Source organism: Trachypithecus francoisi, unplaced genomic scaffold (assembly GCF_009764315.1).
Source record: "Trachypithecus francoisi isolate TF-2019V2 unplaced genomic scaffold, Tfra_2.0 Lachesis_group0, whole genome shotgun sequence".
NCBI classification, from domain to species: domain Eukaryota; kingdom Metazoa; phylum Chordata; class Mammalia; order Primates; family Cercopithecidae; genus Trachypithecus; species Trachypithecus francoisi.
In genome coordinates, this window is record NW_022681453.1 from 101,530,094 (window position 1) to 101,552,178 (window position 22,085).

A 22,085-nucleotide genomic window follows, 5' to 3' on the forward strand; every position below is an offset into this window, starting at 1 on the left:
TTTGCTGCAAATTAATTCACACAGTTGTTTAGCAAAATTTCTCATGATTTATGAATGTAGTAACTTTAAACCCATTCAGCATTGTCTTCATTTTCTGAAGTCATATCTTTCTAAAAATGTTTTTAAAAACTACAACCTCAGCATGCACTAGGAAGGCTTTTCTGTTTTCCGTCACTACCTGTTAGGGATTAAATTGTGTCACCTAAAAAGACACTGAAGTCCTAACTTCCAGTACCTGTGAGTGTGACCTTATTTAGAAATGGGGTGCTTATAGAGGTAATGAAGAAAATTATCTATTGCAATATGATCATACTTTCATAAAAAAGAAGAAATTCAGACACAGTGAAAGACATAGAAGGAAAACATAAAAATACAGTTGGTCATCTATACAAGCCAAGGAGACAACTGAGGCTAACAGAAGTGAGGAGAGAGACATCAAATAGATATACCGTCACAGTTCTCAGAATAAAACAACCTTACCAACACCTTGATTTCAGACTTCTCACCTCTAGGACTAAGAAAAAAAAATATATTTTTGTTCTTCTAAGCCATGAATTTTGTGGTATTTTGTTACAGTAGAACTAGGAAACAAAAACATCACCTATAGTTTTCATCATTTTCACAGAATGACAGCTGTGTTTACATCCATTTTTTCTGCCTTGAAAATATTGTAATATAAAGAAGTACAACCTCCAAATTGCTGTTATATGAGAGACGGAAAGAAGGAAGCACTGGTTCTCTACCTGAAAAATAAATTACTGTTAGTAGATTTTTTATTTGTTTTATTTTGGCATTTAAAAGAGAGTGGAAAAGATAATTCAGCTTACACATATCACATCCTAAATCAGACTATTAATATTTTATTTAACATAGAAAATGTTATTTATTTTCTATTTAACATAGAAAGATGATTTATCAGAAAGACTTGCAAATTGTGGTCAGGTTGTCCAAACAGCATTGCTCTTCTAAGAGATGAATTATGATTTGATTTCATTTCTAATATATCAGAGAAATTTTGTTGTGGAAACAAATCCATTACTGGACTGTGATGAATAACAGATTATTACAAAGCAGAATTGCTACCCTTTGTCTCACATGTACCCTTGGAACATATCTTATAGTTTTCCGTGCCACTAAATGCCACACAAAGTGCCTGCCTGTGGATCTTGGAATTGCTCAACACAAACAAACATGTTAATTAGGCAGTCTCAGTTCAACAACAAAAGCAAGAAAATTATAACTCAATACAAAGTCAATGAAAGGCTATTTTCTTGTTTTATGCAATAATGCTACCTAAAAAACAAAATAGTGTCAAACACACAAATCTATTCTTTGATAATTATAAGGTATGAATCCAGCCTATGAATGTGAGAACATTCAATTGGAATGTAGTTGTCCGCACTGAAAACCACGACAATTTTATTTCCTTCTCTAGGGCCCCAAAAAAGTCACCCTGACATACCACAAAGCAAAAGTTTATATTGTTTATACCCTGATTATACAGCAGAATCTAAGTGATTCCTGTGTAACTTATAGTACTTGAGGGACAAAAGGAAAACATTTCATGGAGCTAAGTACTCTCCAACTGGCTTGTAACGTTTTTGCTTATAAGTAGGCAATATATTTAGTAGCAGAATTTACCAATAAATAATAACTACAAATAATAGGCATATTTTTCTTTTCTTAAATACAAAGTATTATTTTAAGCTGAAAATATTGTTACAAGATCTTTGGGGTGTCAATTTTCTGGCGGGAAACCTCTGTGGCTGGTTGCACCTTTGCCTGAGTTCTTGTCCTGTTTCCAGGAAGATTGAGGTATGCAGGTAAGTAGAAGGTGAACAAGGCTAACAGGAGCTTTGCTGGGTGTTACAACAGCTTCGAGGAGCCCCACAGTGGGTAGCTCCTCTCTCTAGACAGGTCATCTCCAGGGTTCAGCTCTCAGGAGAGAGGATGGCTCCTCCTTGCAGCTAGTCCTCCCACCATCTCCAGCTACCAGCAGAGAGAGTGGCTCTTTTCCACAGCTAGGCATCCTGTCCTCTCTCCATCCTCTCTGTCCTGCTCTGGCCTTCCTCTCTCCGGTTTTGGCTGAGCCCCGGGCTTTTATGGACCTCGGAGGGGAGAAAGTGCATGCTGATTGCTCTGTGGGCGGGCATGGAAGAGGCACTACTAGTCCCCACTCTGGTCTTTGGGACTGACAGCCTGGCCCCCAGCCTTCAGGCCCTCTCTGACCTGAAGGTAGGGACTTACTGGGGTCCCTCCCTCTTCCTCCCAGAAACCCGTATGCCTCCCGCTGCCATTCATGACCTGGAAGTTGGCCCCAACCCTTCTCCAAGATCTGAGAAAGTGCTGGGAGCAGAGAGAGGCCAGGTAGTGGGAGCAGACACCCCTGAGCCTGCAGGGATGGGGTGGGGCGCCTTTCTGGGCCCCAAGGGTGCAGGCTGAACCAGGGAGGGCCTCCGCAGCTGCACCGGAAAGCTCCTGCTCCACTGATTCAAAAAGGGCAGGGCTCCCGCCTGTCCCTAGCTCCTGCCTACTCCCTGGAGCAGGAGGCCCGGGTCTGCAGCCAACCTGTGGCTGCACCTTCACCCAGGAGGGCAGAAATTCTGCCTGCTCCCAGCCTCCACAAGAGCACAGGGAAGCTGGAACCCACAGCTGCAGTTTGGGTGGCTGCAGCCCCCCACACTCCTGGGTGGGGCGTCTGTCGGCTCCGTGGAGCAGGAGACCTGATTCTGCAACTGTAGTTCGGGCGGCTGCAGCAGCACCTGGGGATTCCTGCCTTAACTCAGAAGGGGTGGGGTTCCCAACGGCTCCATGAAGTGTGCAGTCCCAGCCACGGCCTCCCTGCTGCAGCCAGCATGATAGCAGCCGCTGCATCAGACTACCTGCCACTGCTATCAATATTACCTGAACATATTTTGAAGTATTATTTAAAGTGTAATAAATGAAAATATCTAAAAACATTTAATGTTCACCAAACAACAAAGTAACAGTGTAATTATCATAAAATATGAAATTTTATAATTTGACTACTCATAATTCAACTCTACTCATAGGAATATGTCCTATGCTGTCTATATTTGATTATGATTATGTATTTAACTTTTTTTTAAAAAAATTACTGAGTCAATATTAACAATATGCACTTCATGGAATGGTAAGATTGAAAAGTACATATGTGACAAGCTTAATATTGTGATTTTTATTCACTGCCTTAGATATTCTCAGAATTAAAAAAAAAATCATTGAATACGTTTGTGAACTTCTAGGATATTTTCAAGTGTTGAGATATATTGATGAGAAATGACAGCTACGTAGTCAACATGGCAAAATGTAAAGACCCACAATTTGGTTACAGAACCTTTCATTTCGGTTCATATGTGCAGTGTAGAGGTGGTGGGTTCAAATTTCCATTAACGTTGAAGATTAATGAATGAGGACGTATATTTCATCATGGTATAAAACATCCACATCTATCATATACAAGTTAAATATTTTTTAAATCTTAGACAGAAGATAAGATCCCTAGATCTGGTTAAGCATGAGGTGCTTATATATAAATATGCAATAGGAACCAAGTAGAAAGTAAATTGCCTGGGCCATAGATTAAGTGTGAATTGCATTATTGAATTGAGGAGCGAAAATGGTGCTGTTAAATTCCAATTATTTAAACACTTGTTAAAATGATAATTAAAGTTTTATTCAAGACTGTTGGTATTGCAATAGGGGAGTGATATTTAGGCTTAAATTTGAATATAGCAAAAACATCTGGAGATTTATAACCAATGAGCAGATGAGGGGATCAGTGAATAAAAAATTGCTAAAAGAAAGCATCAAAGGTGGGAGAACTCCTGCTAAACTGACTAGGCAGAATTTCCACTAAAACAAGACTCAGTAAGGACGCACATGGAAGCACAAGTTTGAGGCCTATTCTAGAAGAAGTTTCAGAGAAGCCAAACTGAAGTGTGGTTCTAGAGAAAGTTTTTATCAGTGGATAGGAGAGCGTTGGGAGTACGTCCTAGAATGGTTAATACAATATAATATTTTTGAGTACTTAATTTCTGTTAGGTACCATTAACATTCTTTTTATTATGTAATTATAATTTAGCAATACATTAAATAATAACTTTTAAACAAATAAATTACATGATTAAGGTGTTCAGAATTTTGGGTATTTGGAGATTAAAAGTAGAACTATTTTTATCATAAGATATACAGTTATTGGATAAAATACACTTCTACTTTCAGCCAACATAGAGTAACAGGGACCAGAGTTCCTATGCTGTCCAAAACAAAACATAGCAAAATAAATACAAAAATAAACGAACATAAAACGTAAATAAAAAGGAAGTAATATATATGAAACTGCACTTTGTATGACACGGGGTATCAGACAATGAAGGAGAGCAAAACCTAAGAGACAGGGAACAAAACGATTAAAGTGATTAATGATTTCATTTAATGATTAATGGTTCAAAATGATTAAAGCATATATTTACCATGGTTTACTTGCTTGAGAAGTTTTTAAGCCAGTATCCAAGACTGCAGAGAAAACCATCTGTAAAGATTTGAAAGTACAGTACCTGACACTCAAACAGGACCAAGAATAGCCCTCTTTATCAGTTTGCTTCCATCTCACATGTTTTACCTCAATTATCAAGCAAGTTCAACTACTTTCTCTTTATTAAGTGTTTGTATATAAACAGAAGCTTCACTATGATATTTAAACATTTAGTATTACTTCAGGAAAAATTAACATACGATGGAAAATTCTTCCTCCTCACAGAATTACCTTTATCCTTTGCATATGTAGTTTTCATAATTTTTGAACTTTATAAATAAGTAATATTATAAAAGTAAGGTTCATAAATTTATTGCATGCTAGAACTTATACAGACAAATTCATGGCACCTGCACATCATGTATATAGGAGCCTATGAAATGAATTTACCAAATATGTATCATTTTAGGTAAAATCTTAGTATTAAATATAATAAACTATTTGTCATATATTTAATTTATTTAATGTTATTCATCTTAACATGATAAGACACTTATGCTCACCCCATAGATTTATTTTTTATCAACCTTGAGTAATTGAGAATCCAATTTCACTTCAACAGCCTCCAGGTTTCCACAGCAAATGGAAATATATATATATTCATACAATACATTGACACTGATAAGTTATTTTCTTGTGGCCAAAGAGTTAAGTCTTTCAAAGCATGTAAGATTTTTGTTTTCCAATCCTTATTTAAATATAACGGTTTCTAAGCGTCACTATTAAATCCCATTTCTAAAGGAAAATTTAAAGTCTATATATATATAGAGAGAGACTTTATCCTTTATTTATTTCTTTTTTGTGTCCTATGCACGCCAAGTTCTTCAAACAACCAGACTGCTTTTGAAATTTGAAATAACTTACATAGTCAAAAAGCAATCCAAATAAAAAAGATGAGCAAATAAATATAAAAAATTTCCTGAAATATACATGTTAACCCCAACTTGTCATCTCATATAGTGCTATTTATGTTCCCATCTCATGTTTTTCCAGGTTTCCAAAATTTATTGATCTGATTCATGTAGATTAATAGAATCTAGCAATTGGTTCATTGATCTAATTTTCCGTTATGTTCTGAAAGATGGTTCTCGAAATACCTTGTGGCATATCTTTGGTAAAATGTTCTGGACACAAAGTTTTTCCTTGTCCTGCATTAATGTGCATTATTTGAAGTCCACCATGGAGATCTATTTCGTAACACAGGAATATAGTTGAATAGGGAATTCACTTCCCTGGGTACATTCCAAGTCTCCTTCCTGAGTTAAAGACAGTGAAGACATAAAAATAAGTTTAGTCTTCAGATATGTTTTTCATTCTACAGGTCCTGTGGAGCTACTGAAGTAAACTTTCTCAGGGTGTACAGAAAATATCTTCTCATTCTGAAGTCTTTTGTTATAAACAATCGGAAAAAAACAAAAAAACAAAAACAAAAACGAAAAAAACATGTCTGTGTCTCTGACAATATAATTTCAAAATTTCAAGTCAGGATGGATTTTGATACTATGTTTCTGTTTACAATACTCCCACATCAATACAGATTGATTTTTCTTCCTTGTATGTGACCATACATTTTAGCAATGGTGCAATATTCTTGGCACAACAATGCAATTAAACTATTCCATCACACATGAAGCTTTGAAAATGAATACATGAATACGTATTCATGCAATACATTGACACTGATAAGTAATTTTCTTGTGGCCAAAGAGTTAAGTCTTTCAAAGCATGTAAGATTTTTGTTTTCCAATCCTTATTTAAATATAACGGTTTCTAAGCGTCACTATTAAATCCCATTTCTAAAGGAAAATTTAAAGTGACTACAAATTCTTTGATGTTTTTCCAGTGGAAAAGCAGGATTTCTGCCACTTCACTTTATAATCATACAAATTTCATTACTGCTTTACCCAACAAAAGTTTAGCAGGTGACTGTGTATATGCATTGGGTCCAGTTCTTAAAAGGGTCACAGCTACATATTCCTTGGAATCCTTTCTTGGTGATACTGTTTTTGAGAATTCAGCCACCACAGTGTAGGAAGCCAAAATAATCCCACAGAATGATCACATTATCATCCTCTGGTTGTCAGGAACATAACAGCTACCAGGCGATAATGAGTTTCAACTGCCACCCTATGAATAAGCCTTCTTCAACGTCCACTGAAGAGAAAACTTCAAATGACTATAGTATCTTACCACAACCACTTGACATAACCCAAGGGAGAACCATATAGTTGAATCCAGTCAACCCATAGAATAATAAAGGATAATAAATTATTGTTTGAATCCATTGGGTTGTGATGTAGTTTGTTTGCAGAAGTATTGATACATACGTATGACATAAATTAAATTTCCAAATAAGAGCAATTTGCTTTCATCCATTTAATTTACCAGAATAAGAAATGATAGTTGAACTTTTCTCAAACTTTTTATTGCTATAGCTCCAATTTCCCAAGGTTAAATAAAGTAACAAGATGGGCAAAAGTGTGAATTTCGCCCATTAGATTGTAAAATTGTATACCAAACTCTTCTCTATTCTCATTTTGAATGCCCAACCTATAGCACAGAATGCTTACCTTATTACCTTTCCCTCTGCAAACAATTCTTAGTAGCTAATTTGTTGTGTTCTTTAATCATTTTTATCAATGATGAGTAATTCAGAACCAGACCTTTTTTCATTACCTCTAATGTTTTATTATAAATAGTTCATCTTGTAAAAGTCTTCTGCCAACCCACACAGTCCATAAGCGTTTCTACTTTAGTCACTGCTTTTGTTATAATCTTTACCCTAAGCTGTCAACATTACTGGAGACGTTTTCACCTTCATTTGGGTTAGTAGTTAAAAATTTGATATGGAGTTCTTCCACGCTCTCCACTCTCCCCACACAGTGAATGAAAGCCTCAAGTCCTTACGTACTGTGGCCAAAGAATTTTCACATCTTGAACAACAGAACACATTGAATGTTTGGCCCTTGAGATCATCCAGCAGCTGCCTCTCTCACTCTGTATTGACATTTGCTACAGCTGTAATATTTCAGAGAATTGATTCAACTGGATTTAAATGTTTCTGCCTTGATTTGGGGAAAATAGTCATGTCCAAATTTATTTTCAGTTTTAGCATGAACTGTATTTTATACTCTTTAACCTTACACAAAATATGAATTTGCATATCTAGAAATAGTATATTCTTTGAGAAATGAGAAGCACTCTCATCTACTATAAAGCACAAGAAAATTTATTATTATTCTTATTTCTTTCTGCAAATCAGTATTTACAAATTATATTTAAGTTTCAGGCTAGTGATCTAGTCTTATAATTTCTTTTCTTTTCTTTTCTTTTTTTTTTTTGAGATGGAGCTTTGCTCTTGTCACCCAAGCTGGAGTGCAATGGCGTGATCTCAGCTCACTACAACCTCTGCCTCCTGGGCTCAAGCGATTCTCCTGCCTCAGCCTCATGAGTAGCTGGGATTACAGGCATCCGACAACACTCCCACCTAATTCTTGTATTTTTTGTAGAGATAGGGTTTCACCATATTGGTCAGGCTGGTCTCGAACTCCTGACCTCAGGTGATCCATCCGCCTCAACCTCCCAAAGTGCTGGGTAGTCCCATAATTTCTAAAGGGTGAAGCATCATTCACTCATTTAGTCTACAGGTATTTAATGACATGTATGCAATTAACAGATGCAACTTGGTCAATTGGTCAATAGTGTTAAATACCAATTAGATATTCAGCACTGTGATGGTTACTATAGTGGCTTTATCAGCAATATAAAGTCTTGGCTCTTTCCTAAGCAATTTTGTAATGTAATTGACTATAAAAGAGTGTCACATACTGTAAGCCAGGTGCCATGTTGGTCTGGGCCTACCGACACTTCAACACTCATGACATTATCAGAAGTCAACCAGCAAGACAGTAAACACACACACAAAATATATTGCTATTGTGATAAAAGCTAATCAGAAAACAAACGAGAAGTTTTATATAACAATGTGATGAAGGGATGTGCAGAGAATCCTAAACGTTGAGAAGTGGGGAGTCATAATAGGGGTGAAAGGAATTGCATTTAGGCAGAACGATAGCAAGTTGTACCTGTTTAAGGGCAAACAACAAACAAACAAACAAACAAACAAAAAACATGGTGTGCAATGAAGTATGAGTTTAACACGAAAAAGTTTGAATAGGAGGAAGAAGTTCATCTGTATTAGAACACATCCCATAGGAAAAATATTTATATTTCATTCCTGAGATGTCTCCTTGGTAATTTAACCAAATAGATATTTTTTAAAACTAGATTTTATTGTGCATATGTATATCAGGCTAGAGTGTGTCTGTTGTTAACCTTATATAGTTAATGGATAGAGATGACAATGATAGAAAGTTAACTGTGTCTTTTATGGTCAGTAAGACTTCAAGATTGCCTGGGGAGAGCCAACATTTTATGAGGGCTTAAATTCATCTCAGCAACAGCTACGGCTTGCTGTCCATGTTTATTTTCCACCCTCTGGTTTATATTCAGTCTGTCTTTGGAGTGCTACCAGTCCTTCTAGTAGCATTTGTTCTTCAGTTCTGCACTTCTCCTATATCCTAACAATAAATATGTTTGTTGTTTAAGATAAGTTGATTTTTATGACATATTGGTTTACTTCCATAAATGGACTAAATATTGTGTGTGTGTGTGTGTGTATATATATATATATATTCTTCTATCAACAAATAAAATATTTATCAATATTTCCTAATTAACAAATGCCAATTTCAGTATTAAGTATATTGGAAAAGTAAGTTAATTAAAGGATACTAGCATATTTGTACCAATGTAAAATTTTGTAGTTTTAGAAAAGCACATTTTTTTCCTGTAAAATAAAATCAAACTGTTAAACAACTAGTTAAATAGATATTTTAGAAATTTTGTGAAGGGCACCTTGATCCTATACTAAGAAAATATAATTCTATCTGACCATATGCAAGCATTTTATTTTCATTCACACTTAAGTGACACGCATAGGAGTCATCAATTGTTAGTCAACTAAAGGACCTGATATCAATGGCATAATAGAAAAAGCATGAGCCTTTCATTCCATTTACACTGATCTACTTCTCGCTGACATATCTTACATTTTTCAACCCTATGAATTTCTTCATGCAAATTTCTATCTCTCCCATCTATACAATTCCTCTTAAACCATTTGGGAGAAGATGAATTCACATCTTTTCCTGTAGAATATCTTTGGCAGCTAGAATTGAGCATTCTGAAGTCAGAACTCATTTGGCATTTTTAATTTTTCATATCTGTTTGAAAGTATGATAATTCTGGTGTTTCTGAGTCACCAGATAGACTACAAGCCCAGCTGAGGGAGATGAATACTTCACATATTTTGATTTCCATTTGCACAGTTTTCCCAATTATTTAACTTATTTATTGGCAAGTTGTCTACAGAGCTAAGAAAACAATCAGACATAGTCTGGGAAAAAATACAAGATTTATTGGGTGAAGTTGTTACATAAACCAGGAGGCACTATTTTCCCTGACTTTCAAGTCTTCACAAATTTGGCCGGTACTTATGATAATCTCGGAGCAGAAAGAGGATCTCCTGTCTATTAAGATGTTTGTTGTGCTCATTAAGAAGTCTTCATTCTCCTCTGAGGGATTTTTGTACAATCCTGTGTCTCTCTTCACTGTTTTGGAAACTGACAACATACTTGCCTATTTTCAAGTGCAAACAACAAATTATAGACCCAGTCAGTTCTGAGCAATAAATTTCTTGGCTCCCCAATCTTCAGTAGGTCCAATCTGTAGCCTTAACCAACACCATTGCTGGACCAGGCCAATTTAGCACGATACCTTTTCCATATTATGAGCTGAAATATCTGCAGGGTAATTCAAAGATAAGTGTTGTCAGTGACTTCAAAGGTTTGTGTCACAGTGTATTATTGCACATTCTTTTTTAGTTTGCCTTAGAATTCCCCCTTGGCAATATTTTCAGGTGTACCTGAGATATCGAGACTGACTGCAAAATAAGCTCCCCATTTTTACCTTCTGTCCCTCTGTCTACATTAAGAAGGATTTAACTTTCTCTGCTAGGATGCCTAAAGTTATTTATTTATTTTTTGTTTTCTTTTTCTTTCTTTCTTTCTTTCTTTTTCTTTTTTTTTTTCTTGAGACGGCGTTTCGCTCTTGTTTCCCAGGCTGGAGTGCAACTGGCGCGATCTCGGCTCACTGCAACCTCCGCCTATCGGGCTCAAGCCATTCTCCTGCCTCGGCCTCCCTAGTAGCTGGGATTACAGGCGTGTGTCACCATGCCCGGCTAATTTTGTATTTTTAGTAGGGACGTGGTTTCTCCATCTTGGTCAGGCCGTTCTTGAACTCTCGACCTCAGGTGATCCGCCCACCTGGGCCTCCCAAAGTGCTGGGATTACAGGCATGAGTTACCGCGCCCAGCCCTAGTTATTCCTGTGATAACAGGATTTTGCTGAAGAAAATTTACGAAGTAGAGAATTAGAAAGACCTCATCTGAAGTTCTACTACTTGAACACAAATACTGTCTTTCTTATATGTTATCTTCTATGAAATGTGCAATATTTTAAAGTAGTGGTTTCAAACTAATTATATTATTGATTTATAGAGATGACAATATATTTTAAATCTAAAAAATTCCAGCTAACTTTTATGGTCTGAATATCAAATCATATGTCACATAATTACTGTTAGAATTTTGAATAAAACATAGAATTCAAATTTATTCAATTTGTTTTTATTTCAGCTTTCACAATTTCTTATTTCAAGATATTCTTAATATTATCTAACAACATGTTGTACTCATTTATATTGCAGTCATCAAATGAAGAAATAGCATTTGTCATTAATTTGAAATTCTACTATTTTGTTCTCTGTTATCGGTCATTCCCACAACAAAGTTACTACATTTCTTTGACCATATGGCATTATATTTTTTATTTTCTTTTTTTTTTTTCTTTTGAGACAGAGTCTCGCTCTGTGGCCCAGGCTGGAGTGCAGTGGCCGGATCTCAGCTCACTGCAAGCTCCGCCTCCCGGGTTCCCGCCATTCTCCTGCCTCAGCCTCCCGAGTAGCTGGGACTACAGTCGCCGCCACCACGCCTGGCTAGTTTTTTGTATTTTTTAGTAGAGATGGGGTTTCATTGTGTTAGCCAGGATGGTCTCGATCTCCTGACCTCATGATCCGCCCGTCTTGGACTCCCAAAGTGCTGGGATTACAGGCTTGAGCCACCATGCCCGGCCATATTTTTTATTTTCTTATATAAAACAAAGACGTTAAGGATACCCCACTGATCTTATTTTATGTTTAAAAATATACTTTTATAATTTTAATAGATGATATTCCATCTATAGCTACATAAACAAGCAGTTTTTAAAAATAGTAAAGTTCTTATTAGAAATTATTGTAAATTAATATGCAGTTATAAGAAATAATGCAGGCTAGGCACAGTGACTCACATCTCTAATCCCAGCACTTAGAGATGCAAAGACAATAGGATTTCTCTTTATGTGCAATTGTGAATTGTGTTTGATTTTTAATTTTAACAACCATGGTTTTATTTCTAGCACATTAAAAAAATTAAAAATATTAACAGACAGGCCGGTGTGGTAGCTCACGCCTGTAATCCCAGTACTTTGGGAGGCTGGTCCGGGTGGATCATGGGGTCAAGAGATTGAGACCATTCTGGCCAACATGGCAAAACCCCATCTCTTCTAAAAACACAAAAATTAGCTGAGCATGGTGGTGCATGCCTGAAGTGCTAGCTACTTAGGAAGCTGAGGCAGGAGAATCACTTGAACCCAGGAGACGGAGCTTGCAGTGAGTCAATATCGTGCCACTGCATTCCAGCCTGGTGACAGAGAGAGGTTCCATCTCAAAAAACAAAATACAAAAAACAAAACAAAACAAAAACAGACTTAGTAATGACATCACGACATCAGCAGGATAGTAGATTAGTTAGCTTCAAGTCTCTGTTATCCATGAAAACATTAAATAAGCAGAGATTATTTTAAATAACCTTACAATGGCTGTAAAAATATATAAAATATCTAGAGCAAGAAGCCAAATGCCCAATCGAGTTAAAGGCACATTAAAAATGATAGAAACATTTTCTGCATGACCTATTTTGGGGAAAGCAGCAACCCAATTCCCTTCTGCTTACCAAAACTGAACCTAATGTGTAGCACTTTAACATGTCTAAGATCTACCTGAGAGTTTCTGTTTTGTGTAATTTACAGTTCAAATAGCCAAAACTATCACAGTTTAGATCTCAAGCTACAGAAATCTACAGGAAGCAGATTTCTCCCAAAAATATCAAGGGAGTTACAGACTCACATAAGACTGGGGCAAGAGAATACTGTTTGTGGAATACAATAGAAAAGTGAAGTCAATTAGGAGAAGCAATTGTGTGATTCATTGTGAAATCAGCATTTAGAAAGCAGCTACATGTACAGGGTAATTAAAAAAACAATGCAAGCACACTTATGGAAGATGCATTTTCCATATAAGTCTGAGGAAACCTCAAAACTATGTGCCAAAAGTGAATGTATTTCCTTGTACATAGCAATTCTATAAAGACTGGAATCAGTGGTTGTTTTGACAAATGCCAAGTTTCTAACAATCACAAAGTATGCAAAAAAATATGAAAACACGGCCCATTTAAAGTAACATTAATATTCAGAAACCACCACAGAAGAAACACAGATATTGTATTTGCTAGACAAAGACTTTAAATTAACTGTACTAAATATGCTCAAAGAGATAAAGGAAGTCAGGAAAATAACATATGAACATAATTAAAATATCAGCAAACAGCTAAGAATTGCAAATAAATAAATAAACAGAAATTCAAGAGCTAAAACAAATAAAAGCTGGGGTCTAACAGCAGACTTTAACAGGCAAGTAAAGACAGAGAGAGCAAGAGACAAAGAACTTATTGGAAAAAAGTAATGACTGAAAACTTTCCAAATTTGAAAAAAAAAAGTCATGGATATACAAATGCAGGAAACTCCAAAAGCACTAGTAAAATAAAACTCAAAGTTACTCATAATGAGATACATTATAATCAAACTACTGAAAAATAAGGAGGGAATTGTAAAAGCAGCAATAAAAAAAATGACTTTTTATGTACAAGGCATCCTCAAGTAGACTAGCAGAAGATTCCTCTGTGGTAAGCTTGCAGGCCAAGAGAGTAGAAGTATGTATCTAAAGTGCTGAAGGAAAGAAAGTCAACTGAGAATTAAAATGAAAAGGACATTAGACAGTAACTTAAAGTCATATAAAAATATAAAATTCTTTGGTTTTAATTAATTTTTTTATTCTATCAAATTTTAAAGGCAATCATAGAAATAATTTTAAATCTATGTTTGTAAAATTATAAATGTATAATACAAACAATTGTATTCTAATATTTTGAGTAATCTAGAAATAATGAACACATTCCTAGAAAAACATAACCCATCAAAATTGAATTTTGAAGAAATGGAAAATATGAATAGATCAATAACAGTATCAGTAATCAAAATCAGTAATCAAAAACCTCCAAACAAGGAAAATCTCAGAAACAGATACCTTTGCTGGTAAATTTGACAAAACATTTAAAAAATAATTAACGCTAATATTTCTCAAACTTCGAAAAATTGAAAATGAGGTATTATGGACTGAATTGTTTCCTCAAAAATGTATATGCTAACCGCCTAGACCATAATGTACCTGTATTTCGAGATGTAGTCTTTGGAGGGCAATTAGGGTTAGATGACGTCATGAGAGTGGGCCCCAGTGGTGAGATTAATGCTTTATAAGAAGAAAAAGAGAGAAAACACTCTACCTGTACCACATGAGAACCCAGCAAGGAGGTGGTCATCTACAAGTTAGGAAGAGGCACCTGATCAGCAGCTTTTCTTGGGCCTCTCAGCCTTAGAACTGTGAAAAATAAATATTTTTTCTTTAAACCACACAAACTGGTATTTTGTTACAGAAGCTTGAAAAGACTTACATGAAAAAAAAAAAATACTTCAAATTATTTTGTGAGTTCAGTATTACCTTGATACCAAAGCCAAAGATAGTACAAAAAAAAGTACAGACCAATATACCGTATGAATATTAATAAAAATGCTTATTAAAATACTAGGAAACAATATTCAACATAAATGCATCAGATTAAAGATATTATAAATGATAACTTAAGTTGCATTTATATTATGGAATGCAAAGATGGTTCAACATAGTAAAATAAACCTAAATAGCATGTTAACAGAATGGAGAAAAAAACCCACATAACCTCCATTAATGCAGAAAAAAAAAGGCTTTTACAAAATTCAACACTTTTGAATAGAAGCAGTAAATAAACTAAGCATACAAAAACTACATCAATATTATAAAGGTTATATATGAAAATCCTTCAGCTAACATTATAATCAATACCAAAAACGGAAATATTTTTCTAAAAGATTAGGAACAAAATAAAAAATGAGTACTTTCGCCACTTGCATTCATCATAGTACTGTAATTCCCTAGACAGAGCAATTAAGATAGAAAAAAATATAAAAAAGATTAAAATTGAAAAGAGATAATTAACATTATCTCTGAACTCAGATGGCATAACGTTATATGTAGAGAACCATAATGTTTCCATGAAGACAAGACTGTTATGACAAATAAGGACATTGAGCAAAATTGCAAGATATAAGACAAAAAACCAATTGTGCTTTTATACACTAAGAATGAACAATTTGAAAAATATTAAGAACAATTTCATGTACAATAGCATCAAAAAGAACAAAATGCTTTGGAATAAATTTAACCAAGAGGGTTGTATTAGATCGTTTTAATACTGCTAATAAAGACAAACCAAAGACTGGGAAGGAAAATAAGGTTTAATTGGACTTACAGTTTTACATGGCTGGGAAGACCTCAGAGTCATGTCAGGAGGCAAAAGGCACTTCTTACATGGTGGTGGCAAGAGAAAATGAGGAAGATGCAAAAGCAGAAACCTCTGATAAAACCATCAGATCTCGTGAGACTTATTCACTACCACAAGAACAATATTGGGGAAATTGTCCCCATGATTTGATTTACTTCCCACCGAATCCCTCCCACAATACCTGGGAATTATGGGAATACAATTCAAGATGACATTTGGGTGGCAACACAGAGCCAAACCATATCATTCTGCCCTTGGTCCCTCCAAATCTCATAATCCTCACATTTCAAGACCAATCACGCCTTCTCAACACTTCCCCAGAATCTTAACTAATTTCTGCATTAACCCAAAGCGCACAGTCCAAAGTCTTACCTGAGACAAGGCAAGCCCCTTCTGCCTGTGTGCCTGTAAAATCAAAGGCAAGCTAGTTACTTCCTAGATACAATGGGGTTACAGGTTTTCAGTAAATACAGCCATTCCAAAAGGAAGAAATTGACCAAAACAAAGGCCCCATTCCAGTCCAAAATCAACAGGGTAGTCAAATTTTAAAGCTCTAAAATTACCTCCTTTGACTCCTGGTCTCACATCCAAGTCATGCTGATGCAAAAGATTGGTTCCCATGATCTTTGGCAGCTCTGCCTCTGTGGCTTTGCAGGATACAGCCTCCCTCCCAGCTGCTTGCACAGTCTGGCGTTGTCTGGCTTTTCCAGGTGAATAGTGTAAGCTGTCATTGGGTCTATTATTCTGGGGTCTGGAGAATGGTGGCCCTCTTCTCACAGCTCCACTAGGTGGTGTCCAAGTAGGGACTCTGTGTTGGGGCTCTGACCCCACATTTCCCTTCTGCACTGTGCTAGTAAAGGTTTTCCATGAGCGCCCTGCCCCTGCAGCAAACTTCTGCCTGGGCATCCAGGTGTTTCTATACATCTTCTGAAATCTAGGCGGAAGTTCCCAAACCCTAATTCTTCTGTGCACTCGCAGGCTCAACACCATATGGAAGCTGCCAAGGGGCTTGCACCCTCTAAAGCCATGGCCCAAGCTCTACATTGGCCCTTTTCAAGCATGCCTGGAGTGGCTGGAATGCAGAGCACTAAGATCCTAGGCTGCACACAGCACGAGGACCCTGGACCTGGACCATGAAACCCTTTTCTTCCAGGCATCCAGGCCTGTGATGGGAGGGGCTGCCATGAGGGCCTCTGAAATGCCCTGGGGATATTTTTTCCATTGTCTTGGGGATTAACATTTGGCTCTTCGTTACTTATGCAAACGTCTGCAGCCAGCTTGAATTTCTCCTTAGAAAATGGGTTTTTCTTTTCTATCGCCTTGTCAAGCTGCAAATTTCCTGAACTTTTATGCTCTGCTTCCCTTATAAAACTGAATGCCTTTAAAAGCACACCTGTCACATCTTGAATGCTTTGCTGCTTAGAAATTTCTTTCACCAGATACCCTAAATCATCTCTCTCAAATTCAAAGTCCCACAAATCTCCAGGGCAGGAGTAAAACGCCTCTAGCCTCTTTGCTAAAACATAACAAGAGTCATCTTTTCTCCAGTTCTCAACAAGTACATCATCTCCATCTGAGACCACCTCAGCCTGGACCTTATAGTCTGTATCACTACCAGGTGTTTGGTCAAAGCCATTCAACAAATTTCTAGGAAGTTTCAAACTTTCCGAGATGTTTCTGTTTTCCTCTGAGGCCTCCTAACTGTTCCAACCTCTGCCTGTTACCCAGTCCCAAAGTTGCTTCTACATTTTTGGGTATCTTTGCAGCAATGCCCCACTCTACTGGTATCAATTTACTGTATTAGTCTGTTTTCATGCTGCTGATAAAGACATACCTGAGACTGGGAAAGAAAAGAGGTTTAATTGACTTACAGTTCTACATGGCTGCGGAGGCCTCAGAATCATGGGAGGAGGCAAAGGCACGTCTTACATGGCAGCAGCAAGAGAAAATGAGGAAGATGCAAAAGCAGAAACTCCTAATAAAACCATCAGGTCTCATGAGAATTATTCATTACTATGAGAACAGTATGGGAAAAATTGCTGCCACATTTCATTATCTCCCACCAGGTCCCTCCCACAACATGTGGGAATAATGAAAGTAAAATTCAGGGTGAGATTTAGATGGGGATACAGAGCCAAACTATATCAGAGGTAAAAGATAAAACACTGTTAAGAAAAATTAAAGATAAAAATAAATGTAAAGGCATCTCATGTTCATAAATTGGATGCCTTAGTATTTTTAAGGTATTAATACTACTTAAAGCAATCTACAGATTGAATACAATCACTGTCAAAATTCCAATGATGTTTTGTTGAAAATATGAAAAAATTTATTACAAAGTTTACACGGAATCTCAAAGGACATGTAATAACCAAAACTATATTGAAAAATAAAAAGTTGGATGTTGCACATTTAATTTTAAAACTTACTACACGGATTCAGCAACAATTATAAGAACCTGTAGTACTGACATAAAGACATATATGTATATACTAATGAAATAAAATAGAGATTCCAGAAATAATAGTTCACATATGTGTTCTACATGCCAGTGTTATTCAATGGAAAAAAAATACAGTCTTTTAAACAAATGATTTAGGAGAAACTGTATATCCATATTTAAAATAATAAAGTTGGAATCTTACCTTATGACATATACAGAAATTAACTCAAAATTGATTAAAGACCTAAATGTGTGCACTAATATTATAAAATTCTTAACAGAAAACTGAGGAAACCTCATGACATTGGATCTCACAATGATTTCTTGGATATGAAATCATAAGCCCAGGCAAAATTAAAAACATTTGTATATAGAATACACTCTGAACAGAGTGAAAAAGTAACCTATGGACTGAAAATATTTATCAATTTTACAGCTGATGATTAATTGACATCCAGAAAATGAAAAAAAAATGCCTACAACTTAAAAATATATGTGTATCACATTAACTGGATAAAGCCTTTGAATAGATGTTTCTCCAAAGAAGGCATATAAATGACTAATAAGCACACGAAAGAGTGACTAATATTACTGATCACTGAGGAAATACAAAAACAGCTCCCAAAAGATATTATTTTATATCATTACAATCACCATTATTTTTTTAAAAATAAATAATCACAAGTATTTACAAAGATGTGGAGAAGTTTAAACTCTTGCATACTACCAGTAGGAAAATAAATTATTATAGCTGCTATGGAAAACAGTATGACAATTCCTGAAAAGTTCACACTAGAATTACTGTTTGAACCAGAAATTCCACATTCGGGTAGATACTCAAAGGGATGGAAACCAGACAAATATAGGTATTTGTACACTGTTATTTTTTGCAGGATTATTCATAAGAGCCAAAAAGTGCAAGCAACAAAGTGTTCTTTAAAATGGATGAATGAATAAAATCAATGTGTTATTTACATATGCTCTGGCTTGAACGTGTCACCCAAAGTTCATTTGTTGTCAGCTCATTCCCCAATGCAACAGTGTTGAGGGGTGGAGAATTTGAAAGTAATTAGGTCATGAGAGCTCTGTACTCATGAATGAAGTAATGGTGTTACTTCAGGAGTGAGTTCAGGAGTGAATGTGGCCACTTTCCTGTTTACCCTTTTGTACTCTCTTGCCCTTCCAACTTCTGCCATGGTGGTCCTCACCAGCAGCTGGCACTTCGATATTGGACATCCCAGCCTCTAGGACTCTGAGAAACAAATTTATTTTCTTCATGAATAATCCAGTCTACGGTATTCTGTTACTGCAACGTAAAACGGACGAAGACAACAAACAACGGAATACAAGATTCAGCAGTAAAATGTGAAGGAAATTCTAACACACGTGACAATGCACATAAACCTGCAAGACATTCTGCTACATGAAATATGGCAATCACAAAAGGACAAATTTTGTGTAAGTTTACTTAGGTGATGTGTTAAAGTTCTCCAGAGAAATATAACCAGTAGGATGTCCAGTAGGCTGGAGTCCTGGGGAGTTGTTGTAGCTCAAGTCTGACTACAACCTGGAGGCAGAAATCTCTTTACCTCCAGGAACTTTGGTCTTTTTCTTTTTCTTAAGAACTTCAACTGATTGAATGAAGTCCATCTACATTATGAAGGATCATCTTTTTTACTCAAGGCTTAATGATTAAATCTCATCTAAAAATACCTTCACAAAGATCTTTGGTAGAGTGTGATTTGACCAAATATCAAGGTACTGTGTCCCACTTATGTTGACGTATAAAATTAACTATTATAAGTCCATGTCTTTGTAGCTTGAAACCCATATAGAACTCCTTAATACCTAATCTTCAAATAAAAACAATGGCAGGATCACACTTCGACTTAACATAATATAGTATTCTGCATAAAAACACATTAATCTTTTCCCTAGATGGGAATGTAAATCCATGAATGATGTTCACTTTTTTCTTTCATATTCTGTAACGTAAATTCTGTAATGTAAATAATACTTAAAAACTGTAATACAAATTTGTAATTCTCACCTAAAAGAGTGACTCAAACATTCATTCTTGAAGGCCCTGGGCCATAAGTGTTCTGCCTGAATAGGGTTATTGCAGTTTCCTATTGACTTTAAACACAGGTAATAGTGATACTAAGAGGCACCCTAAAGGATTTCTATACATATTTTTTTCTTATCTCCATTTCAAAGATAGTAGTGTAATTTACTTTGACAGTCAGAATTAATCCAGGCAGCCACCACAGTTACTCCCTGTTTTGCCTGTGGATTCAGAGGCATGAGGAGCCCAAAATTGCCAGGTAGCAGTCTTAACATCTAGTTCAATTAAATTATGGTGTATCTTCTGCTAGAACCATTCCTTCCTTTGAAACTAAGCCCTCTAGGCAGCAGAGAATAAGGTCATGGGGACAGAAAGCAAATATTTTGCTAGTAGGTCAACAGGGACAATAGTGACTTGTTCCACTTCCATTTTTACTCCTTGACTCCTGGACCCATGAATCCTGTGTATTGGAAAAGTAATGCTATATTTTGGATGCTGTTTCAAAGACCATAAATTCTCCTAAAGAGCCTTGTCCCAGCCCTACAAGGTATTCTAACCTAGCTGGCATTGTAACTGAGTCTTCAAAAAGCTGTTTTTCTCCCCTATAAAGTCAGGTACCTCAGAATACAGGAACACATGATAAGACAAGTGAATTTTATGAGAATGGGCTCATTATAAGACTTTATTTAGGCCGGGCGCGGTGGCTCAAGCCTGTAATCCCAGCACTTTGGGAGGCCGAGACGGGCGGATCACGAGGTCAGGAGATCGAGACCATCCTGGCTAACCCGGTGAAACCCCGTCTCTACTAAAAAAATACAAAAAAAAAATTAGCCGGGCGAGGTGGCGGGCGCCTGTAGTCCCAGCTACTCGGGAGGCTGAGGCAGGAGAATGGCGTAAACCCAGGAGGCGGAGCTTGCAGTGAGCTGAGATCCGGCCACTGCACTCCAGCCTGGGCGACAGAGCGAGACTCCGTCTCAAAAAAAAAAAAAAAAAAAAAAAAAAAAAAAAGACTTTATTTGCTGTGCAGTAAATGTCTTGATCAGAAGCAATGCAGTTTGGCATACCATAATGGTAGACAAGCATTCTGTAAACCAATTGATGATATATATATATATATATATATTTTTTTTTTTTCCAGAAGCATTACATGCAGGAAATGCAAGTCTATATCCCAAGTAAGCATCAGTTCCATCCACTAAGAATAACACACTGCTTGGCCGGGCGCAGTGGCTCAGGCCTGTAATCCCAGCACTTGGGGAGGACGAGGTGGGCGGATCACGATGTCAGGAGATCCAGACCATCCTGGCTAACACGGTGAAACCCCGTCTCTACCAAAAACATAAAAAAATTAACAGAGTGTGGTGGCGGCGCCTGCAGTCCCAGCTACTTGGGAGGCTGAGGCAGGAGAATGGCGGGAACCCGGGAGGCGGAGCTTGCAGTGAGCTGAGATCATGCCACTCACTTCAGCCTGGGCGACGGAGCGAGACTGCATCTGAAAAAAAAAAAAAAAAAGAGTAACACACTGCTTCATTTATAATAAATCTGTATCTTTTTATCTCTGGACAAAACTGGAACGTTTTCAGCCCTAATTTCTTCAAATACTTCTTTAGCTCTATCATCTTTTCCTCCTTCTGTAATTCCACTGGCAGGAATGTTAGATCTTTTGTTACCTTCTTACAAGTTCCTAAGTCTCTATTTTTTAGTCTAATTTTTTCTCTAGTATTTGCATTGGTTGATTTTTATTTTTCCATTCTTCAGTTTATCATTTTTTCCTGTTTCCATCCACTGGACTTTTTATATTGATTATTATATTTTTCAGTTCTTAAATATCTGTTTGGTTCTTTTTTATATCTTTTATTTCTCTACTGTGGCTTTCTATTTTCACATTTGTTGCAAAACTTTATAATTATGGAAGCATTTTTAAATCATGACTGCTTTAAAATTATTGCCAGATTATTCTAGCATTTCCCCCATATCAATTATGCCATCTACTGTCTTTTTGCATTCAGTTTGAGATTTTCCTAGTTTTTGACATGATCATTTTATATCAAGACCTGGTTGGATATACTAATTAACTTGATTTAAT